At 39.1% G+C, this 26,660-nt stretch overlaps 1 pseudogene; it reads right to left on the bottom strand.

Annotated features, from left to right (window-relative positions):
* Positions 1-849: 849 nt before the first annotated feature.
* On the bottom strand, positions 850-9,919 carry LOC127210483 (60 kDa heat shock protein, mitochondrial-like; annotated as a pseudogene).
* Positions 9,920-26,660: the final 16,741 nt, after the last annotated feature.

The following is a 26,660-nucleotide window of genomic DNA, read 5'->3' as shown; positions in this document are numbered from 1 at the left end:
ATCAAGGTAATCAGGGTGGGATCACAGCAGCAGTGCCGCCAGTGAAGTGCAACACTCTGACAGCTAGTATGCAGCGAGCGATGAGAATGCTAAGGTTTTTGGGGTGCACAGGAATAAAGACTTAGCTATGGATCACACCACAGGGCCTATCAGAACATACTTCATTGTCCTGTGGGCATCTTTAGTTTTTAAACTTAAAAAAAAATTTTTTTTATTACCCCAAAGGTTTGTCACATGATTGGAGACTTCTTTACTTTGTACACACTTATTTGCATTCTCCACGGAAAAGGCTTTTTTAAAAAATTTTTTATTAATTTATTCTTGTTACATCTCAATGGTTATCCCATCCCTTGTATCCTCCCATTCTTCCATCCCTCCCATTTTCCCCTTACTCCCCTCCCCTATGACTGTTCCTGAGGGGGATTTCCTCCACCTGTATATGCTCATAGGGTATCAAATCTCTTCTTGGTAGCCTGCTGTCCTTCCTCTGAGTGCCACCAGGCCTCCTCCTCCAGGGGACATTGAACTACTCATCTGGTGTAATCCTGACTAGAGCAGAATAGTAGACATACTTCAGTGATTTACGTTGAAGGAACAACACTGGCATGTGACTCTTGCATCCAGTATCAAGAAAGTACAAATGCCTTTGTTCAAAATTAGAAAATAAATTAAACATAGGCATGGAAAATGACATCAGTAGACCATAGCAATATTGTTGACTGACACTGGTAACTGGTGTGTATAGTGATCAGCCAGACTTTTCTTCACTCATTTATTTCAAGTGACATCCCTGAAGTCACTGGTGAGGAGCCTGCCTTTGACATTCCTGTCACAGTACATTGGTAAGGGTCAAGCACTATTCTCAGTGTTATAGTATGCCATATCCCATGCCCGGCCAAATCCACCCATTCAGTCCATTCTAGGGTCCTTCTCTTCTCTACAAATTTCTGTCACCACAGCTTCTGCTGTAGTTGACATGGAGACCACCCAGCACCATTGGGTGAAGCAGTTCTTTCTATCCCGCCCCCCTTTTTGATCGATAATGCTGGTTTTTTTTTCACCATGTTCACCAAATATCCAAGCATAACATCATATCCAACCCCTGAGAAACACTGTAGAACTTTCTTAACAATCAAAGATCTTTCAACACATGCATTCTTTGCAATGGTTACTGCAGGAACTTTCAGTGCTCCTTGACTAATTGCATACCAATTTTTTCTGGTCATCATTAGGAGGAGGTAACAAGTACAAGACTGAGATGCACAGAGGCAGAAGGAAACACCTTCCTAGAGCAGTGACTTCTTCAACAGCTGTTCACATCTGTTGCAGATGTCTTTAATTCTTCCTTCTCAATCACTTTATCATCACTTGCTCTTCTAGCCATCAGCACAGCTCCCTCCTTCTGAAGGATTATCAAAGCACCCATTGAGCTTTGCCTTTTCATATTCACTGGTGGTGTTTGTCTAACTAACTGCTCAGTGACTTCTTGAATAGGCTTTTCAATTTGAGCTTGGTTACTTTCTTTTCTTTCAGAAGCATGGTGTCATCTTTAGAGTTCATGACCTCTCCAACCTTTTCAAAGTCATGAACTTTAACATCTTCAAGAAGTAGGTTCAAGGCTCCTTCTCCAAATACAGCATCACTGGTAGCAAGAGCAATACCTTCAGGCTGGTTCTCTCTATTGCCTCCAAGCCCTGGAACTCTGACTGCTACAACGTGAAGGCCAACTGCAACTTGTTGGAAACCACTGTCCCGTCAGTTTCTTTGACAATTATAGCCAAGGGCTTCCAGTGAATACTGACAATTTTAAAAGCAGATGCAGTGGATAGACTCAACACTAGATTTTTTTTCACTTAACAGAATATAGTCGTTTTGGAATTCATAATTTTGACCTTTAGATGTGTGAATAAAATATGAGGAAATATATCTTCTCTCAAACTTCATGCCTTCAATAATTTCTAATGTATCACTCTGTTATTTCATTCTTACTGTGTTCTTCCAACCTTTTTCATCTCATCAGAAACAGTGTTTCCAATGTCTTTGCATGATCAGAAACTGTAGCAACCTGAACAATCTCTTCTGCATTTGTCACAGGTTTTGGATACTTTTTAAATCCAGCAATTTTAGTACCAGAAACCATCATCATACCTCTTTTGATTTCCTCTGGATTAACATGGTGCCATGGTGCCTCTTCATTTGTGTTATTGCTAACATTTTGAACAGGTGTAACTCCAATAGTTTAATATTTATCCTTTAAATCAATTAACTTTGCAACTGTCACCCCATTTTTTGTTGCTTTGGGACTTCCTCATCAGCTTGTTCAGTGTTGGCTGTTTTTCTCTTTGATCTCATTTCTACACCTTAAAGAATTAAAGGCTCAAGAACTTGAACCAAATTTTACCTTTTTTTTTTTTTTTTTTTTTTGCATAAGACAAAATGTAAATGAGATCAGGACATCAGACTTATGTTATGGAGGATTGTGGGTAGTCAAATCATTTCTACTAGTAGTCAGTGGGGCCACAGCAGGGTGGCAAGTGGTCAGCAGCAAGTAGGCAGGACCATTTTAGATGATATGAAATGATAAAATCTTGCTCACATTATATTTTCCTGCTTATTTGGTATCCTCTGCTCCATCCAGTCTATAAACAAGGCACTCTTTTTAGAACTAAAAAGACCAGTGTATTTCTGCAGTTTGAAAGACCTGGGAACTTATCTATAGATCAAAATCTGCATGTTTCTTTTTAATACAAGGTGTCACAAAGAAGCTAAGGCTGGCCCTGAACCCATCTTACTCCTCCAGCCTCAGTGTACCAATGCTAGGATTACAGGCACGTGACAAAAACAGGTATCTTTTCAAATCTCCATATTTTAAGACAGATTCTCTTGGTTAAATGATAAATCTTTCCACATAGTGACTTTTCCCGTTTCCAGTAAATAAATCTCCCTGAAAAATTTTACCATGTTTTTTCAAACGTTTACATACATTCATGTCAATTCTAGCAGACTGTGAAAGCACTCCCAAGCTTTTGTTTTCTCTTTCCAAGCTACTTTTTTTTCGAGATCCTACAATTAAACTACCTTTCAGAACTCCAGATTAAGTTCAGTACAGCATGCCGACAGTGACTCAATGTACATGTCTGAGACAGAACACTGTTCTGTAGAACTCAGATTTCCCACAAGCACAGTTACCTTACTGCATTACTTTCTCCTTGCTGCAATAGAATCTCTGACAAAAGCAACTTGAGGAAGGAAAAAAGGGGGAGTCGTGTCTTGGTTCTTAGTTTGAGGTTGCAGTTGGTCACCCATGGAAAGGCTTAGCAGCAGAAAGATGAAGCAGCATCTCGGGGAAACTTGATGCTGCAATATCAGGGTTCAGCTGCTGGATCAGTGCCACTCACGCCTAATGCAGGTTTTCCCCACCTCCTCCAACCCAGTCTAGACCCTTTCTAACATATATGCCTAAAGCTTGCTTCCTGGGTGGGTGTAGATCCTGTTAAGTGGACAGTTACAAACATCATACACCAGAGTCTGGAGTCAAGATTCTAGAAATATGAGCACAGTCCCCAAACTGACATTCTTACTACATCTAGACTCACAAAGGCAAGCTAACTTTCACCTGCTGATTAATATGTTTGGCCAACTGGAAGTAGTTGATAATAACTACCACGGCCTAAAAAAAGAAAACAGCGTATTTGCTTCTTTATCAAACACTCATTCAGTTGTCTTCCTATTTCCCACCTCTATAGCAGACACCAACATTAGGCCACAACACTTGTTACTTCTGCTTCTCTGAGAACGGTTCCTACAACTGTTAAGATAACAGTTATATGAAATAACTTTTGGCAAACACTTGGTCCTATTCTTTGGCCATAGATAATTTTCTAGTCGTGGGCAGTTAAGTCATGTATGGCTACATAAATTCTTATCCCATAATTCTTTAGACTATGCAGTGCAGAGCATCTCAATACAAAACCAATATGAAGAAGCTCAAGAGCTACTTTCAATAGACTCAAGTTGTCCCTTGGAAATCCATGTGGTGCATCCCAAACCCTATCTAGCGATACGGTGAAAGTTCATGAGATAATTAGGTAATGAAGGTGAATCCCTCAAACATGGGATTAGTACTGTTAAAAACTGGGCTCCAGAAGTTACTTAGCTCCCTTCCCTTCAAGAGGATATATAAGAAGTTTAGAGTTAGCATGGCAGAAAAGGATCCTTAGACAGAAGAGATAGTTAAGCAGGTAAGAGTGCTTACTCCTATTGCAAAGAGCCTGAGTTCAATTCCAGAAACTCAATATCAAGCAGTTAACAACCGCCTGTAACTCTTGATCCAAAAACCTCCATAATATGCACAGATGCACCCCATCCTCCCTCCCCCCTCTCTCTCTATATATACACCTACATACACACACATATAATATTTCTTAAATGAAGGAAAGGGAGCCTTTTTTTTAGCATGTGGATACTGTGATTTCAGATATCTGATGCCTAGAATATATATGGATATTCTGTAATATCGAAGACACTGGTTCATGAACAGTTTTCGGAGCTGCACAAACAAATGTCTTCCCTTGCAAATAACGTGTCAATTATAGACCACGTAAGATTTAACCAAACTCTAGGGTCTGGGAAACCAGAAAACAGAAGCATGGCCCACAAGTTGATGGAAGCATGGGTGAAGACTACTACCCTAGTAGCTGCACTGATAGAGCTGGTCCTTCAATTAACCTTCTACACCCTACAAACTCTAATGCCCAATGAACCCGTTGCAGTTGACTATCAAATACAGAAGGGAGTAGCAAGCTTCTGTAGGAAGGCTTCAGTTACCCTCCTCACTGTTCAAATAAGGAATGTCACAGGCTCTGGGCCAGGGGGTGGAGTGGCACACATGAATCTCCCTAGGAACATGAAATAGAATAGATTTTTCAGGTGAAATGGGCGTGGGTGGGGATGAGAAAGGGGGATTAGGCATGCAGGGGGAAGGGATGAAAGAAGAGAGTGCAAGGAGAGATGGCTAGAATTTGGGGGCAGGAGAAGCATTTGGAAGACAGTGTGGAAAACTAGTGCAGTAGAAATTTCCTCCAGTCATTGAGGGCGGCCCTCCTGAGGACTCCCAGTAATAGAGAATATAGAATCTGAACTGGTCATCTTTTGTAGCCAAACAAGGCTTCCGGTGGTGGGCTGGGTTGCCCTGGATGCAATTGTTGGCCAAGGAGATTTCTTGGAGGTCCCTAATAACCCCGGTTGATGCTAGGACAGAGAGCCTCTTTCTGAAAACTTATACTGGGGCCCCAGTGCCTAAGAGAACACTGAAACAGCTCACTGAATATAAAAAGATTGAGCTAGTGCCTGCATGGACCCTTCACCCCTACATTCTAGTCTCTTTGGTGTGTAAGGGTACTCTGCTGCCTACTGAAAGAGAAATCCAGGCACCATCCCAGCCACAAAACCTTTGACCGGCAATCTGTCATACTGGCAAGTTGTCTGAGGAAATGCTGCTGCAGATCTTATTGGGGTTGCCAACCAATATCTGATTTAACTTGGGGCCCATGCCATGAGCTGGTCTGAAAAAAAATCAAAGAAATGATTATTAATGAATTGAAGGTCTCAATTGGGTGCCCCTCATCTTGAGATCCAGGTACCCCACAGAAGAGGAGAGGTGGGTGAAGATTTTGGAGTTGGGGGATGGAAGATAGCAGAAGAACGCAGCTCACTGAATAAACTAAGCAGGGCTCATACAGGACCACAGAGACTGAAGCAGCAAGCAGGGGGTGTTCATGGGTTTGAACTAGGTCCTCTGGAGGCTATTAGCTTGGGGTTTCTTTGAGACACTTAACAGTAGGAGTGGGAGGTTTCTCTGACTCTTTCTTTGCTCTTGGTATTCTTTTTCTCCTATTGGGTTGCTTTGTCCAGCATCCATATGAGGGCTTTTTCCTTATCTTATTGTATCTTGTTTTGTTGTGTTTGGATGATGTCTCTTGGAAGCCTGCTCCTTTCTGAAGGGAGGGGGGGATAGGATCTCGGGGAAAGGGGGGTTGGGAGAGATGGGAGGAGTGCAGGGACAGAAAACTGTTGTGGGGATATATTGTATAAGAGAAAAATCTATTTAAAAAAAACCTTTTGATAGCCATAGCTTCTCCATTGAGAATGATGGTTGTTACATACAACAACCACTCAGGCTATGATATTTTATTGCAGCACCCAAAACTAAACTATTACTCATGACCACATTGTCTGCCTCATGGAGAGGATCAAAACATGACTTAGTGCAACATTTTTTGAAGGATACAACTGAATAACATAAACATCGCTAAACTTCTTCAGAAATGCCTGCCTTTTTGCATCTATATTTAAACTCCCAAATCAGATATCCACTAGGGAAAATTCTGTGTAGCTCTGCAGTACTGCTGCTGGCATGCAATCTGTGTCTCGGTGATATCTAGGAAATTAGGTTTCTTTCATATTGTGTACTGAAAATTCTTTAAATGTGAGTTTGGAAAATGCACGCAGCACTACTCCCCTGAGCATGTCAGTCACATCATTTTGCAGCAGTACCAGTTAGATGACTTTGCCTTTCTTCATCTTCAATTATATGTGTCGCTTCTTCTAATTAACACAATTAGGACTAGAAAGAAAATATTTGTTATTATCTACATAAAATTATAGTGATCATGCCCATGGTAGACCTTCACAAAATGCTTAGCTAGTAAAAGAACTCAAGCCAAATGTTACATAATCTGTAATATTAAGTTAGTAGAACATCCATTGAACTATAATTAATATATCATCTCTTGAATGTATCTATCATTCTATAAACAATATTAGCTAATAGGATTTATGCATTTAAGTAAGTGCTATCAAATCCAAATTTGTCATTTTGCCTAAATAAGGTTGCTGTTACTAAAAACATTTTGAACCTTTTTGAAATCAGTTTGAATTATGAATGCATAGGAACATTCTAAAGAAACAAATATACCTTTTAAGTGAATTTGATTTTTGTTGACATTGTTTTGGGGTTTGGATCAATTTTGAAAATTTTAATCACATTAAAAATGAGAAACAAACTTGGAGACACTATCATTATCAAGCAAAAGGACAATATAATGAAAATATTAAATGTCTGACATTTTTATTCAAGGCTTAATTTCAGGCCTTAACATTGTTTAAATAAAGGAATATGACCTCCTTTGTCCTCAAACTTTTCTCATATATTGTGGAATTAGATCCTCCAAGGGACACAGGTACCCCCTTCCCACTTTAGTGATAATGAAGCAGAGAGTTTACCTTCTGAGGCTAACTATTCTATTCAGGAACCTACAGTATTCAGGCTTGTTTATAGTCCCATACCTCTGCTGACATTGGTGAAGTAATGACATTCCCCACCAGTTCATTGGATCAGGAAGAAACAAGATAAGAACTTTGGTTAGGAAGCTGATCAAGTCTTCCAAGGCAAACTGGAACTAAGGCTGAGATAGTCATTGCTTTCCACATATTCATACATAAGCCACATAAGCCAATATGTTCTGGTCCTCTTTTCCTGCCACTTCATCTTCCCTTCCCTTTCATCTCTTCAATCCCTCACACATATCCTTTCCTCCTACAAATTCATATCCTCTTTTATCATTAACTGTCATTACATGATATATATACATACATACATGTATATATTCTATGCTATATCACACACATGCCTATATATATTTGTAAACATAGCATAACCTGCTCAGTCTGTATAATGTTACTAATGTGCACGTTTTCAAGACTGAACATTTGCTATTCCAAAACCAATTGGTTGCTCTCCCTTGAGAAGTCTGTTTTCCTGCTCTCAGCCTTACTTAGTTGTGTGTAGCTCTTTGTGTAGGACTGATACCTAGTTGATTTTCCTGGTCCACTGTAGCATATCTGTTGTGGTTGTCCTTGTTAACTCATGTTTGGCCAGGCAAGACTTCATGGGGATAATTTCTGACATTACTAAGAGATACAGTTTCATGAAAACTCCCCGATCCTATGGTTCTTGCTATCTTTCTGCCCCTTCTTCTGCAATGTTTCCAGAGCCTTAAGCATGGCACGGTTTATACAGATGTAGTCACTAGGAATAAGATCGATACCTCTACAACAAGTCTCTTATTGGATTTAAGACCCACTCATCAGGAAGAAAACTTAACCATCTTCTCAGGGTTAGTGAAATCACTGATTTTGGGGAAGAACCTACAACCACCACTTTTCGAAACTGGGATAATCCCCAACTACATTTTAAATATCTGTCCTTGACGCCACATATAATTATAGTCCTAGCCCTCATCAAAGAAACTTGGCAAAGGAAGAGATAGAGACCATTACAGAAAACAACACCCAATGAAAATGCAGAGTTGTGGCGCCCAGTTCCCTGGCATTTTGGTTCATGAACCTGAATTGACTTGCTTCTGATTGGAGGCCTGAGCTGTTACCACTTGGATCTGCTTTGGGCCAGTAAGCAGAGTTGAATTGATAGGAATCTGCAGAGGGAAGCATGAAACACATGTCTAGACAGGACCCTAGATTGAATGATGAAAGATTTGGAGGCTGGAGGGACAGCTCAGCAGGGCAAGGTGCTTGCTTCACAAGCCTGGCCACCTGAGTTTGATATCAAGATTTAACAGAAGAAGGAAAGAGCCAACTCTGATGGGCTGTCCTCTGTCCTTCATTGGGCCCTGTGGCAAAGTGCGCACCTACATGCCTGTAAAGAGATTTGAACGACCTTTAGGCCTTTAGGATACTTGCTGTCCACAAACACTCATATTCTCTAGAAAATGGCTCCTGTGGTGTTAAGGTATCTTTTCCTTTTGATGAATCCAGCACAAGTTTTTAAAATTTGACAATGAATTTTTGTCTGTTTATTTCTTTTTCCACTTCTACAGATAGCATGATCTTTGCCGGGTGTCCTCTGCTTTGTGTGCTTGTGGTGTCCGTCATGCTAACAGCCACACAGGGAAGAGAAAAAGGTCTAAACCACAGCAAATACTGCAAGCAGTCTCCACCACAGTGAGCTGTTTAGAAGTGGAACTTGACTTGAGCCAGACAATGTGGAATCCTTCCCTGGAACATTTTTCTAGTAACAGGTTACAGGTAATATGGAGAAATCTTCTGCCCTTCCATAACATGTTTGAAGTGGGAATTACTTTAGCTTGAAATGATTACTTATTTATATAATTCCATTCAATATTCTCATAATTTAATAATTAACACAATAGCATTTGTCCCTTTGCATGATCAAACTATGTGCATGCCAACAATGTCATACATTTTTAAAACCATATTTTTATTGATTATTTGGGAATTTTACATAATGTAACTCATCTCCCTTACTTCTGAGACATCCCAGGTCCATCTCCTCTCATTTTTATGGTCTCTGTCCTAAAATTTTTTTTTAAATCATATGACATAAATAAAATAAGTAAGCTCAATTTGTGTTGTCCGTATAGTCACTGTGGCATGGTCAAACTCTCCTGTGGCTAGCCCCTTAGAAAAAAGTGAGTGTTCCCCCATTAGCATGCATGGATAGTCAAGAGCTACACTTCCTGCTTCTTTATCCCAATTTTCAAGTTTGCTTAGATGGCTATCTGTTTGGGTTGTTATCGTTTTGGGGAGGAGAGATGGAGGGTTGTCACAGAAGCCTTCCATGTCTCTCTTTCTTAACTGTGAGTCCGGAGTCAACAACACCACTGCAGAGGAAACTTTTTTGTCCTTTACAGTCAGCAGGAGGGCAGATCATGGGCACTCACATGCCATGGACCTCAGCATATTCTCTGGTGGCAGTACAGATGATACATGCCAATAAGGTCCCTGGCAGCAGCATGACCGTGGACATCAATATGGCTTCAGGAAGCAGCACAGACCACGACATGACATCTGCATCACTTTTAGTGGCAAAACAGGTCATAGACATCAACTAGGGCTCTGTTGCAGCAGGCCCACAGATCACACTATGGCCCCCAGTGGCAGCCCAGACAATGAGCATCAAGGTAGCCTCCAGTGAAAGCACAGGAAATTCATATTTACATGGCCCTACGCAACATCTTGATCTGTTGGCATCAACATGGTCTCTAGTGGCAGTACAGACCACGGACATCAACATGGCCCTCTGCCACAGCACAAGGCGATGAGATCATCACAGCCTCTGGTTTAACAATAAAGGGCTTTTTGTGACAGCGAGATGCATCTGCTCCTGGCAGTACCCCCCCCTCCATAATACTTATAATAAGGTTATGAGCATCAACGAAGCTCCATATGGAGTTTGTTTCAAATGTGGCAAAGCTAGGCACTGAAGGAGGTGAGGGTAGGATGGGGAGGAGACTCTGTCCTTGCCTTAACTGCTGAAAGCATGCTGCCCAAAGCATGTGCAAGCAGAACATGGAGAAATTCAATTGTCAAACTTTGCCAAGACAAGGTAGGCCAGTCCTTCCTTCATAATCCCCGTTTCACAAAATGTCAGATATTCTGGGTCAGTAAGCCAAAGAAGGATGCTCCAACATTGCAGAGGAATCTAGGATGACTGTCCGGGCAGTCAGGAGTCTCCGTCATTTCTATAGTAAGGTAGATTGTGGTAAAGAGATTAATTTGAGTTGTAGGGGCTAGTTGGGAACTAGCCTAGGTGAAGACCATAAAGCATTGATAATTAATGAAAAGTCTCCATATCATTATTGGGAGAGTTGGTGCCTTAGGACAGTACGGCTATATCCTGGTACCCTGGCAGGGAAAAATAGGGGGGGGGAATTAATATGTTCGTACCACTTTATTTATAAACTTACATATGTTCCTAATCATTTGTGCTCAGTTCTTTTCTCAGAAATATCGTCATGCCACTACATCTATGCTTTAGGTAAGTTGGAAAATACATTTTACCTATGAGTCTAGGAAAGATTGCTGTGGATTTGACAAACATGCAATCCCCTTCTCACTGCACACAAACTTGGTGTGTCACAGATACATAAAGGTAAGAGACCACGAAGAAGAAGAATTCTATCGGGCTCCTGTCATCATGCAATTCAAGCAATACTTACTCCAAAACCCATGGAGTCCAGCTTTCAAGCCCACCCTCTGTCCCTCTTCTGCCCTGTTCCCTTCTCCTAGACCTTTGACAAAGGGCCCTTCTGCCCCACTATCTGGCCACAGCCTATCAGTTCTCATCAGGGTAGCCTGCATCCCTTTCTGTGTGCCAGCAAGGACTTCCTGTCAAGGGGCTGTGACCAATTAATGGACACAAGAGTGCATATCAGAGGTTCAGCTGCAGTTCCCCCTCCCCTTACCCCAAGTGGAAAATGAACTGTCCATCAGCTACATCTGAATAGCAGGTCTAGGTTCTCTGCATGAATCATTCTTGGTTGGTGCATCAGTTTGTTCAGGCTCCCCTGAGTTTAGATGCACCAGTCTTGATGGTCTCCCTGTGGAGCTCCTGAACCCTCAGGGTCCTTCCATGACCTCACTCTTCCATAGAACTCTCAGCACTCTTCCCAGAGTTCAGCTGCAAGTCCCGGAATCATCTACATGTTGTATCCCATGTCCTCTAATTCAGGTATTTGTTCATGTTGCTTCTCTTCTTCAAAAGTGCTGTATCATCTTTCAACATTGCTGTTCAAGCTGGGACTATTCCCTTTCCTCTTGATAAATGTAGTCTATTCTCAGATGAATTGCATACCTTTTTTTTTTTTTTTCATGATAAAAGTTATATCCATCCCAAAGGCACCTCTTTACCAGGGAACTAAAAATGAGCCAGCTTCTTTATTTCAACAGTGCTCTGATGGGACCCCCCACCCCCACCCCAGCATCCAGTGTCCCTTTCTTTTGGGCTTTATCTGAGAGTTCTTTTATAACTACTTGGCTGTTCCTCCTTTTCCTTTGTCCAATACGAAGTACTTCATTCTCTCTGCAGTGGAACACCCACACATATTGTTTCTGGACAATTTTTTGACAAAGCCTCCTGCTAGTAACTCAGAGAACCTGCTTCCCACAGCACTTGAACAAGGACACTCAGCTACTTCCTGCCATTTTCACAGTTTCTTCACATCATTCAGCCAACAAGCCCCTGTTAAAATGAAATCAGTGTGTTGGGTTCCCTGGATATCTGTAACCTAGTGTCACAAACTGAAGAGCTTGAAAACAATAGAAATTTGCTTCTCGAAGTCTGGAGGGAAGAAGTAAAAAGCTAAAGTGTGGGCAAAGGCATATTCCCTACAGTGTCCTAGAAGAAGCTTGTCTGCTCCAGTCTGTAGTCGGGTGTGACAACAGTTTGGTGTTTCTTGCTTTGTAGCTTTCTCACACCATTCTCTGCCCTCATCCCACGTGGTTTCTTCCTGTATGTGCCTGTCTTCACATGGCATTTTCCTCAAAACACCAGCCACATTGGCTTATGGCCTATCCTACTGGCCTCATGCTAACATGAAAATATCTGTAAAGAACTCACTTCCAGAAAAGTCAGTTTTTCAGGTTCCAGGAGTTGGGATAGAAGCAAAACACCCTTGGATTCCCAGTTCAAATCTAAATAGTGATGTGTCCAATTCACTGGCGCCTTCCTGTTTCGCTGGAACAATGCTCAAGTGGCCTACTGATAAAGCACTGTAAGATCTGGTTCCTGACACCTCTATGACATCACCGTCAGCTCCTGAGTTCACTGTGATAGCGATGAGGGCCTACGTACTGCACCTTTCATAGACCCGGCTATGCTTAGGCACGTGTCTTGTTGCTATAACAGAATATGAGGAAGGGAAGGTTTGCTTCTGCTCACAGAGGATTCAGCCTTTCTGGCAGGGAGGGATATTATGGTGGTAAGCTCTTGAAGCAGCCGGTCCTACTGTGCCTGAAGTCAGGAAGCAGAGAGAGATAGATGAATGCTAGTACCCAGAGCACTTTGTCCTTTTTGTCAGTTCTGGGCTATTGCCCATGAAACGGTGCAATTTTTAGAGGGGGGGGGGGTCTTTCCAATTCAATCTAATCTGAAAACTCACCCACAAACTTGTCCCCGCTGTGATTCCAGCTCCTGCTATGCTGTGCAGTATTAACCAGTGTATTGCTACCTTGAGGATTTGCTTCCTCCCAGATCTAATTGTGTCTAGAATGCTCATTTCTCCAAAGCCACTCCACTCTTTTCTTACCATTCTTGCACCTTATAAAGAAACAGATGTTTTCCAGCAAGGCTTTCTTATAAATTACTTAAACAATCTAATCACTCTATCCCACAATCATTTTTCCTCCACAGACCCCCTTTTTCCAATACTTGTGTTCATTGTGCTTTTTCCAGATCCACAGTATGGTTTCCATAAGGCCATTATACAATATGTTTTAAAATGATAGTTTATATATACACTGGTAAAAACATAAATATAACTGAGGACAGATGTATGGTCATAATTTTTGTTTTAGATAATCTTTTAAAAAATATTTTTTACTTTTAGAATTAAAATATGATACAATTTCCTCCATTTCCTTTCTTCCCTATTGTCTTCCAAATTCGTGGCTTCATTTTCTTTAATTTTAGAAACACACACACACACACACACACACACATATCTAAATATATAGGTACAACCTTCTCAAGGTGTATAATGTTATTTGTTTGTATGCAACTTCAGGGCTGACCTCTTGATATTGGATAATGAATTGGGAGGTTTATGGAGACACTTCAGGGTGTTATCAGTCTTAGAAAAACTGTACCTGCCTGACATAACAAATAAATTGGTTCTGGACTATAATATTTTCATTTCTCCAAGAATATAAATTATTTGAGGATGGAGACATTTGTGTACTTTGCTCTTTGATATTTCCTTAGCAAGTAAAATAGGGCCTAGTGTACAGTGATGAACTGCTAAAAGTCCATAAGTGTATTCTTTTGTGTTCCATTAGAATTGCGTCTTAATTGCTTCAGTTCAGCAGGGTTACAAAGCCAAACCTAGAATGAACTGATAATTATACTTCAACAGTTGATTCACTAACATAATAGATACTTCTGAAATAAACCACACTGTGGGAAAGACTGTAAGCTTTGTCACAGGTGAAAGCAATCTTGGTGGGCTTTACCCTGGGACACCACATGGATACCCTGACATAGACTGGGTGGAGCCATCCTGGGCCTGGAATTCAGGAAACAGACCTGGGGACTCCACCTGGACTATTGTTTTTCTAGTTGACCCTCAATGGGAGAGGGAGACCGCCCTTTGCACGTGACACAGACAGGCAGAGAGGAGAGAGCAACAGCAGGTTCAGACTGGGCTTGAGCGCACATGGATCAGCGAACAGGCTGGACCAGCATGCAGGCCAGAGACACCTAAGGACCCGTCCTGTGGAACGGATACCAGAAGGTTTACTCTTTTTTCCCTTTAACCTTTTTTCCCTATTGTGTAAGCTAGTTGGGTTGTATAATAAAGTTTAATTGTTAAAAAACAGAGCCTACACCACACAACATCAGAATCACTTACTAAAACCCTGCATAACTATCAAGAACTATGGGAAACTCATGGCAATGGAGCCACAGGCTCTATTTTAAATACGTTAAAATAGCTATCAGGAAGCTAATTTAAATATTGAGATATGGATTTTTGAATTTAAAAAAAAAAAAACTTCATTAAACAATTAGAAGTAAACATTTTACTGGTAGCTTGACCGAAACAATAATATTGAAACACTATGTATTTAACAAAATAAACTAGGAAGGTCATAAGATTAGCTCTTTGAGAGCTGAAGTATTAAGGCTGTTTTATTATAGAGGTTTATTTTAATGAAATACCAATAATAAGTATTTGGTTGGTATATATAATAAAGATTGGTCTCAGGTAGCAGTGCAAGGATCAGAAAATGATTAAACTGAATTTTTAATTTTTAGAAACAGAATCAGACTTTCAGTTTGATTTGGGAGAGCCATACATAAACTTGTGAGAGTATTACTTATGCTTATTTGTTCTAAAGAATCTAGGTGTTTATGATTTTTTTAGAATGAGATGTGGCCATTCATGTACTTCTGCAAGGAACTATTATTTCATGGAAGTTAAAAAGCACTACATTGCTGCCTACCTTCACCAATACTCTAAATGTTTCAGTGAACAACTGATGAAGAACCTTCATTTTTTTTATTCTTTGTGTTGGTGATCTCTTTGTTGCTGTAAACAAATGTCTGAGATAAGTGACATAAACTGTGGAGAAATCTGTTACGACTTAGTTTCAGATGTGTCATTCTTTGTAGGCTGCGTCTTGTCTCTGGGACAGTGGTGAGGCCCAGGATCATAGTTTAGGAGACATAGTGTAGTGCACTGCCCGTCTCCTGGCGGTTGGAACACAAAACAAGAAAATGGTCTGTGGACAAAATATTTCTCTTAAAGCCATTTACTCTTCCCACAGTGACCTACTTCTAACTACAGCCCCTCAGGTACGACTTCATCGATGGATTAATACAACTCCCACGATCCAAGCCCTACTTGATAGTGTCACCATGAACCTTATGGGACAATACATCATATTCTAGCTCTAGTATGTGCTGTGAAAATTTTGTGAAACATCTCATTTTTCCTATCTTCAACTTACGTTCTTTCTCTCACAGTCATGAGGTTCATATTCCAATGTTTTGAAAGATTCAGAGAATAAAACATTGAGTAGAAACAATTTCATTGTTTTGACACAGGGTTATGTCCCCTCAGTTTTTAGCAGTATAACATTTTAGAAAAACTTCTGAAGTTTTCTTTTTCCTCACTTGACACAGATATGTTTTATTTACCATTTTAAATGTGGGTGCCTTGAGTCCATGAAGACTAAGGATAGGAGTTTTTTTTTTTTTTTTTTTTGAGCCTAGCAATGTGGACACATCATATTCGTAATGTAACCTAAAAGTCAATCACTACACAGAAATACATGAATTATTTTAACATGGGTCACTTAAATGGGCTGTAAGTTGTGTGGCACTGGGTTATTTTTTCATTGTGTAAACATCATAGACGGTTACCATGCCAAAAGGTGATACAATGTTGCCGTGTTCACAATAACAAATTGCCATGTGGCTCATGATACTCCACATGATAAATAATGAAAAATCTGAGTGGCAGATGGCTAACTTGCTCAAGGTCAAACAGCTAGCACACTGTACAGGTGCTAAAGCTATAGTATTACAAAACTATATTCTCACTTAAGCAAAAGATCAACTCTGCATAGCAAAATGACATTTAGGAATGCAAGAAGCCAAAACGAATACAGGAGCACATCAAAGATATCATTCATCATGACCAAGTAGGCTTCATTCCAGGCATGCAGGGATGGTTTAATATACGGAAATCCATCAATGTAATCCATCATATAAACAAACTGAAAATAAAAAACCACATGATTATCTCCTTGGATGCAGAGAAAGCATTTGATAAAATTCAACACCCATTCATGTTTAAAGTTTTAGAGAGATCGGGGATACAAGGCACTTTCCTCAACATAATAAAGGCTATATACAGCAAGCCAATAGCCAAAATCAAAGTAAATGGTGAGATACTCAAGGAAATTCCTCTCAAATCGGGAACAAGGCAAGGCTGCCCACTCTCTCCATATCTCTTCAATATAGTACTCGAAGTTCTAGCCAGAGCAATAAGACAACAAAAGGAGATCAAGGGGATCCAAATGGGAAAGGAGGAAGTCAAATTATCCCTCTTTGCAGATGATATGATAGTGTACATAAGTGACCCTCAAAACTCCACCAGAGAACTCCTAAAGCTGATAAACACCTTCAGCAAATTGGCTGGATACAAAATTAACTCAAAAAAGTCTGTAGCCTTCCTATACACAAATGACAAGCTTGCAGAGGAAGAAATTAGGAAAACCACACCCTTCACATTAGCCACAAGCAATATAAAATATCTAGGAGTTACCCTAACTAAGCAAGTGAAGGACTTGTATGAAAAAAATTTCAAAACTCTGAAGAAAGAGATTGAAGATGACCTGAGAAGATGGCGTGATCTTCCTTGCTCATGGATCGGGAGAATTAACATAGTAAAAATGGCCATCCTACCAAAAGCAATCTATAGATTCAATGCAATCCCTATCAAAATAACTACACAATTTTTTAAAGACATTGAAAGTTCAATTCTGAACTTCATATGGAAAAACAAAAAACCCAGAATAGCTAAAGCAATCTTGTACAATAAAAGATGCTCCGGAGGAATCTCCATACCTGATCTCAAACTGTACTATAAAGCAATAGTACTTAAAACAGCATGGTACTGGCACAGCAACAGGCTGGTTGATCAGTGGAATCGAATCGAAGACCCAGATATGAATCCACACACATATGGTCACTTGATTTTTGACAAAGAAGCCAAATCCATTCAATGGAAAAAGGATAGCATCTTCAACAAATGGTGCTGGTCTAACTGGAGGTCTATGTGTAAAAAAATGAAACTGGACCCATATTTGTCACCTTGCACAAAACTCAAATCCAAGTGGATTAAAGACCTCAACATAAAACCAGAGACACTAACTCACTTAGAAGAAAAAGTGGGAAAGAGCCTGGAACATATTGGCACAGGAGACAACTTCCTGAACAGAACACCAACGGCCCAGGCCTTAATGTCAACCATTAATAAATGGGACCTCATGAGGCTGAGAAGCTTCTGTAAGGCAGGAGACACTGTCAAGAGAACAAAGCGACAGCCTACAGACTGGGAAAAAATCTTCACCAACCCTACATCTGACAAAGGTCTAATATCCAAAATATATAAAGAACTCAAGAAATTAAACACCACCAAACCGAATAACCCAATTGAGAAATGGGGCTTGGAACTAAACAGAGAATTCTCAACAGAGGAGTATCAAATGGCTGAGAAACACTTAAAGAAATGCTCAACCTCCTTAGTCATCAGGGAAATGCAAATCAAAACAACTCTGAGATTCCATCTTACACCCATCAGAATGGCTAAGATCAAAAATTCAAGCGACACCACATGCTGGCGAGGATGTGGGGAGAGAGGAACACTCCTTCATTGCTGGTGGGAATGCAAACTAGTACAGCCACTTTGGAAATCTATCTGGTGCTATCTCAGAAAAATGGGAATAGGGCTTCCTCAAGACCCAGCTATTCCACTCCTTGGAATATACCCAGAAGATGCTCCAGCACACAACAAGAAAATTTGCTCAACCATGTTCATAGCAGCCTTATTCATAATAGCCAGAACATGGAAACAGCCTAAGTGTCCCTCAGTAGAAGAGTGGATAAAGAAACTGTGGTACATATACACTATGGAATACTACTCAGCTATTAAAAACAAGGAATTCCCGAAATTTGTGGATAAATGGATTGAGCTAGAAATGATAATGAGTGAGTTAACCCAGAAGCAGAAATAATCAAATGGTATATACTCACTTATATCTGCATACTAGCCCAAGGGGCATGTCCCACAAAAGTCTTCACTTACCAGGAAACTGGGACAGAGGGGAAGGCATCCTATTGGGACTCTAAATGAGAGACGCATGGGAGAACAGCAAAATAAAAGGATCCAGAGGGTCCTAGAAATCTACAAGTAGAACAATATGATAGGCAGATTTGGGCCCAGGGGTCCCGCTCAAACTAAGGCACCAGCCAAGGACAATACAGGAGGTAAACTTTAAACCCCTTCCCAGATCTAGCCAATGGTCAGAATATTCTCCACAGTTGAGTGGAGAGTGTGATACGACTTTCTCACATACTCTGGTGCCTCACATTTGACCATGTCCCCTGGAGGGGGAGACCTGGTGGCACTCAGAGGAAGGACAGCAAGTAGCCAAGAAGAGACTTGATACCCTATGAGAATATATAGGGGGACGTAATCCCCCTCAGGAACAGTCATAGGGGAGGGGAATAATGGGAAAATGGGGGGGGGGAGGAATGGGAGGATACAAGGGATGGGATAAACATTGAGATGTAACAAGAATAAATTAATAAAAAAAAAAAAAAAAAAAAAAAAAAAAAAAAAAAAGGAATGCAAGAAGCCTTTTAAATATGTTTTAAAAAGATAGTGTGATGATGTACATCAGCTGGTAAAGGGATAATAAAAATGTGTCACATATGCACAATGAATTCTATTCATCTCTAAAGAAAAGTGAAAACACAAAATTTTCAGTCAAATGGATAGAGCTGAAAATATCTACTGAGTGTAGTGACCCAGGTTCGGAAAGACAAATGCTCCATGGTTTCTTTGCCTTATTTGTGGATCTTAGCTCTGAATCTTTATATATGATTATATAACCTGGAGTAAACAGTGAAGTCATAAAAGTAGAGAGGAACCTTAGTTGTGGGACATAGAAGGAACTCTAGAAAGTAGACCAGCAGAACACACATGCTGCAACGGAAAAAGGGGAAACACTGCAGGGACAACTTGGAAGGGTAGGGATAGTAATATAAAGAGACAGAGACACTAAAGATGTTGGGTGAATCCATAGGGAGCCATACTATTTTAAAAGCTTACATAAAATATACATATAATGTATATGTGTACATATACACATGTATATATATATTTATGTATTTTAAATGGAATTAGGACAAGTGCGTTGTCTAGTGAAAATGGTATTCATTTGTTAGTTTCCTGACTCGTATACTTGCATTCTCTAATCCAATGCATTAGAAGCTTAGTGAATCTCTGTCATACTCAAAACTCCATGTTCATTCTAAGTAAATGAATGTGAAAACAACATGAAGTATATACTTTACAGAATCGTAGATGATACTGTACACTTACATATACATACACACAAAACAACTAGCCAGAGGTGCCTGTCATAACAGCTTTTAGCAAATTTTATAGGTAAACAAATTACCTAATGGTGTGTTCCTGGGGAAGTTCCTGGTGGTGGTGGTGGTGGTGGTGGTGGTGGTGTGTGTGTGTGTGTGTGTGTGTGTGTGTGTGTGTGTGAGGTGTTTCCAGATATCCAGTATTCTCCCTGATCAAATCTTTCCACTTACTGCTGGCTGATGAGGTGGTAATTGTTTTTGGAATAATTCTCGAGTCAAACCACTTGGTGCTAATTGTAAAAATCTTAGTAAGTTACTAAATGTACTCTCTCTGAAATTCATTTTCTTGTTAATAGTGTATAGTAATGAACATTCATATATATATATAAACCATATATGATATATATGTATGTTATTTTGTTTGTGGGTGGAATATACTTTTAGGACATTTGAAAAGTTTATGTACCATGAATTCTAAATTTGAAAGAACATTTAGTATATAGAACATTTGGTATATAGTCTTATTGCACAAATTTTAGTAATATAACCAAATTCATCCCATACGCGGCTGTTATCTTGAGAGCAAAGCCCAGGAAGGACTCAACAAAGACACAAAACACCATAGACCAATTACTCTGATGAACATATATGCAAAATTCTAAGTAAAATAATTTAGAACTGAATTCATCAGCACGCTAAGTTCATATACCATAAAAAACTGCATCAAGGGATCCAAGGATGATTCAATATATGCAAATCAATAGATGGAACAGAGTGCAAAAATAGACTTGGGAACAGGAATTACATGGTCATATTGATAGATGTGGAAAAGGCTTTTGATAGTGTTGACGATTCTTTAACAGAAAAGTGATGAAGAAACTTGGAATTGAAAGTTTCTCCTTCAAATTAATTAAGGGCATATGTGACAAACCTGTAGTCAACATTATGCTGAATAAGGGGACTGAAAGCATTTCTTCTCCCATCTGACAGGAGACACTCTCTGGTGCTTGTTTAGTACAATGCTTGAATTCTTAGCTGGAGTCCCAAAACAAAACAAGTAAACTAAGTTACTCAAATAAGAAAGGAAGAAGTCAAATTTCCCAGTTTTGTTGTAATCCTACACTTAGAAGACCCTCAGTTGTTCACCAGAAAACATTTAATTCTGAAAACATGTTCCTAAAAGTAGTAAGCTATAAGTTGTAATACAAAATATCAGGGGCATATATATATATATATATATATATATATATATATATATATATATATATATGTATATGTATACTGATTATGAAAAGAAATTAACAGAAATGTTTTAAAAACATAGAATTGAAGTTTCTACAATGAGAATTTTAAAACCTTAAAGAAAAAAATGAAGACAATGGAGAACAGAAAGATCTGACTTTCAGTAAAATAATAGAATTACTACTGTAAAAACTGCCATATTACCAAATGCACTCTACACACTCAGTGCAACCTCCATCAAATTACAATTATATTCTCCATAGAAATAATAAAAATCATAAGATTCATATATAATCACAAAAGATTGCAAATATTCAAAGAACTGCTGAGTGGGTATCATTATACTTGATTTCAAATTATACTACAGAGCCATAGTGGCAAAAACAGCATGGTGCTGTCACAAAACAGGTACATAAACCAGTGGGATCAAAAAAGAGTAGAGATAATAAATCTATGGTGTTATTACCATCTGTTTTTTTTTTTTTTGACAAAGGTACCCAAAACAAATATTATAGAAAAGACAGCTTCTCCAAAACGTAATACTCCAAAAAGTGGTATCTGTTTGTTGAAGAATGAAAATAGACTGTCCTTTTTTTTTTCAATCCCATGAAAATGTCAGTTCAAAGTAGATCAAATAATGTAATGTACTGTCTGAAAATGTGAAAGGAGAATCATTGAATTTATATACATGGGCCATTCCTTTTTGAAAAAAAACACCAACAGCTCAGAAAAATTGGAGTGCATAAAGTTAAAAAAAAAAAAAACCTTTCCTATCATAAAGGAATCAATCGACAGAGGGAAGGACAGTCTTTGTAAGATGTCTATCTCTATCTATGTATATGAAGGGAAAGCAGTGAGTTAGTATGCAGAAGATAAAAAGTATTTCAGATTTTAATATGCAGGCCCCCAAATCATTTAATCTATAATTGATCAAATGAATTGAGTGGATAGTTCTCAAAAGACAAAGTAGAAATGACCAATGAGTATACAAAGAAATGTTAAACTGCCTTAGCCTGCAGGGAAATGCAAAATTATGTTTCAATTTTATCTCACCTCAGTGAGAATAGGCAAGAACCAGCAAGCAAAAGGCGGTAAATGCTGGTGAGGATATAGGGAAAGGAATCCTTATACATTACTTGACCGAATGTAAATTAACTCAGTCACCATCCGAATCAGTGTGAAGGATTCTCAAATAATTAAAAGCAGAAATCCCACGTGATCCTGCTACATAACGCCTTGGTGTTTATTGAAAGGAGTCTGATTCAGCATACATCAAAGACACTAGCAAATCTGTGTTTATAGAAGTATGATTCACGACTGTCAATTTATAGAATCAGCATCAGTGCCCATAAACAGGTGGACACATAAAGAAAATATGATATATGCATATACAGAATTTTAGTTATCTGCAAATAAGAAATGACACCAAATGGGAAGAAAACGGATAGGACTGGACGTTTTATTCTAAGCAAAATAAGAGAGACTTAAAACTATCATATGCTTGCTGTTTTAAATGCCACCTTATTAAATCAGTTTTATGGTATGACAGCAGTAAGGTGATGGAGGAAAATAGGTAGCAAGCTGTAGGAGTAGTGGGCAATGTAAGAGTAACAGGAATTTGAATATGAACAAAATGCATGATGTATACGTACGCTGATGCCACGCTGATACATTATTTTGAATGCTATTTAGAAAAAACAAAGTAGGGCCTAAGCAGGAATTAGGAGGAGAATAAATGATAAAGCAGATAAGTATGGAGAATAGGAGTGATGAAAGAAAATGTAAAATATCATATATAAGCACACTACTTTGCATAATTTATGTAGAATAATTAATATGCTCAGTGCAAAACGGTTTCACAAAATTATAACAATCAAGTTTTACACATAACATTTAACAAAGTAGCTAATATACTCAAAACTTTAAAATTTTAATATTTAATATGATTTTTGTGTGTATGTGTGGTTTGTTATATATTCACATGGTGTGCTTATGCTCATATGATGATTAAGAGGAGGAGAAATGATGGTAGTGATGGTGGCACCAGTGGCAGCTGTGCTGTTGTTGGTGGTAGTGTGTGTGTTTGTGTGTGTGTGTGTGTGTGTGTGTGTGTGTGTGTGTGTGTGTGTGCAGGAGAGAAGTAGATATTTTGTGTCTTCCTCAATTGTTTTCTACCTTATGTTTTGAGAAAGAATCTGTCATTGTACCTGAAGCTAATTGATTTAGCTAGACTGGCCTGCCAGTGAATTCTAAGAATATAAGTGTCTTAGCCCTCCCAATGTTGGTGTTACAAGCATGTGCACAACACCTGGCTTTTATGTAGATGCTAAGGATGCAAACTTAGGTCCTCATACTTGCAAGGCAGATTGTATATGCCCCAGTATAATAGCATATTTAAAATATTTCATGTATTTATTTATAATCTCTAGTGAGCTTTTTCTTATCTTATTTTTACAGAAGGCAGCAAGGATACTATTATACAAATTACTGGGTATATCGCACTATCTGATGTTTTATCACAAGGTATGGAACATAGTAGAGTCACTAGAATTTTCAGCTTTTATTTGATGGGTTTCCCGCAGTTATTTTAAAATTCACTGTGGTTTGACATTTTACTGATTCTTGAGTCTAGCAATTGAGATGAATACTAAGTCTCTGAATATTCTGTGTTGCAGGTTTTAAATCACCTTTTGCCCCCTACTATTTTCTGTTCCTAATAAGGACATTTTGCTCATATATTTTGCATATCTCCTAAGGAGTGAGAAAGGTAACTTAAGGTGTAGGGGAAAGAGTTAGCAGCCACCTGGAAATGTCTCTTTCATCCTCTTCACACTTTGTGGTATGCAGATCTATGCTGCTCCCAGCAGCGGAGCCCCAGGGGAACCTGGGATAAATGCTGACCTCTGCACCAACCTTATGTAGAGATGAAAGAAATGAATGTGTGTGTATTTTAAACAGTTATTAAAGGTATGTCAGATTTTCTAATGTTCTTTCATCATTTACCCTAATGAAGGTGTGGGGAAAAGTGAATCATTAGATGTCTTTTGCTAAAACGTGAACAAGGGAGATATGCTTAATCACATATTTAGGAATTGCAATATAAGGATCATGTAAGGAAAACAATGGGTATAAACAGATACATAAGCATTAGCTTAGTTATCTATAATACATCGGCAATGAACAGAATGTCTTGGTAAAAGTCAGTTTAATATATGTGGATTCCTTAGAAAAATGCTTGGTATGTGGAATAGCGTTCACATATATGCTACTGTCATTCATTTCCTTAAAACTCAAGTGTCTAAATAATTGAAAATTATTTAGTTACCTGAAGGATGTTTTCCTGTGATGGTTAAGGTTAATTGTCAACTGGACAGGGAGTGAAGTTACCTAGGCATCTCATCTCCTGGAAAACCCTTGAGACAAGCTTCTGGGCAGGCCCTTGAGGGATTATGTTAAATAGATGAATTGAGGTGAAAAAAAGTCCCCCACTAAATGTAGATGGCACCATTCCATGGGCTTGGGTCTTAAAGTGCCCAAAAGAAGTGGAAGATGGCTGAGCATAAACAGCCACTCACAGCTCTCTGCTACCTTACTGTTATGGACAGGTTGTGGCCAGTTGTTCCAATCTCTTGGCACCTTGACTTCTACACAACAAGTGATAATAAACCCCTTTCACCTTAAGTTACCTTTGTTAGAGAGTTTTGTCCCAGAAAAAGGAAAATAAACTGAGACATACTCCAACATGCTAATGGATACTTGGGCCATACAAACCCAGGCAGCTTTGTGTTCCCTTTGTAATCCATCAGAATTTTCTAAACTTTCTGTGATCAATGGGAGTTTTACTTACATAATGAGACTATCAGTAAGGAGTATTTTTAAAAGCTAATGGAAAAGAGAATCCATTAGGAAGCATTAAATGTATTATCATGACAAGGAATAAGGGACAGCCAGGCACAATTTAACTACTCTAAAAGTTAAAAGGACAGACTATCAAAGAAAAATTCCTGATTTAGCAGTGTAGTACTTGTGGGAAAGAACTGAACCCATCGAAAAGGATATACAAGAAAGAGTTTAAGTGTATCTTGTTTTCCCTACAGCTTCCCATACAGAAGTGAGGTCCTGTATATAAAACTACCAGTCTTGGAAAGAATAGTGTCTTTGGAGCCTCCCAATCAGGTATTGTGTTATTCATCTGTTGACATACAACACAGAACTTGCACCATAGTCTTAAGGTGACACAGTCATTATCTCATAATGACTGGATTCAGAGTCTGGTTTCAGTTTAATTGGGTTCTCCGATGCAGCCTATCTTAGAACGATTCATTAGGGTTGAAGTCAACTCAGGGTTTGCCCCCAAACCAGTTGGGTGGCTAATAGCACATCACAAATCATCATTGACTGTTGAGTGAGAGTATCGAGTTATTTGTCATTTGTATCTAAATAGAGGGTGTAGATGTGAGGAATAGGACAAAGGAAAGAATAGGAGAGAAAGAATAGAAGACAAAAGAGGGGTAGAAGTGTAGCACGATGGGGAATGAGGCAAGAAAAGACGACAAGGGAGAGGGGAGGAGTCAGATGAGGGTGAGAAGAGGAGAGGAATGAATAGAGAGGGAAGCGAAGAGAAGAGGAGGGTTGGAAGAGGCTCTAAGGGAAGAATCACAGTAAGATGCAGATCACAGTAGTCACATAAGACAAACTCACTTCAGAACTGCTATTGTCTCAATTTGCCATACTATTTGCTAAGGGAAAGTCACCATATCTGAATCTATATTCAGAGGGATTACAAATGCTGCTGAGCACTAACAGGTTAGATCATCAATGTTACTTTAAGACTTAACTACTGTAGTTGTCCTGAAGGATGTTGGCTAAGGTACCTTAATTGTAGCTAAATCATCATTCTTGCATTTGTAAATGCTTGCACAGATGGTTTACATTGATATTTCTAGACATACACACATCATTCATGTCCTGTTGGGTTCTGTAATAGTCATGGATATCTCAGTATAATATGATAGTCACCAAATATAAAATCCAAGGGATTTTATACACATCTTACTTTAAAATCATTTCCTGTGCTTTGCAAATACAATATTTGATACAGAAAGAGTGAGTAACTGACTTCACTGAATCATACAAGTGGATACTGATTACAAAAGTGGAGCTAATATAGGTACCCTAACTTTCAAGTTGCTAAGAAATTGAGGTTATACCCCAAATGAAAAACTATAGCAATTAATGCTGCTGAGAGAGGGCAGGCCATTTTTCTCCAGTGATGAGGGACACTGTGTGATGAGTCCCTGTGGTGTGACAAAATTTCTCTGAAGATTCTCTCTCTCTCTCTCTCTGTCTCTCTCTCTCTGTGTCTCTATCTCTGTCTCTGTCTCTGTCTCTCTGTCTCTGTCTCTGTCTCTGTCTCTCTCTCTCTCTCTCTCTCTCTCTCTGTGTGTCTGTCTGTCTCTGTCTCCCTCCTCTCTCTCTCACACACACAAACATGGAATGTTTCAATCTCAAGAAACGATTACAGAACAGATCCCTGATTGGTCATACTATGCTAATTGGTCAGTCTAAATAGATTCATATAATAGAAATGTTAAATATGCTTATAAGTCTGTATTTATATAACATATACATATAAGCACATGCACACACACAGCAATAACTAAAGAGGCCATGAATTTGAGAAGGAGTCGAAGGATTAAGGATGAAGTTGAAG

The sequence above is a fragment of the Acomys russatus genome, chromosome 28, assembly GCF_903995435.1.
Source record: "Acomys russatus chromosome 28, mAcoRus1.1, whole genome shotgun sequence".
NCBI lineage: Eukaryota > Metazoa > Chordata > Mammalia > Rodentia > Muridae > Acomys > Acomys russatus.
This window is presented reverse-complemented; position numbering and strand designations above follow the sequence as displayed.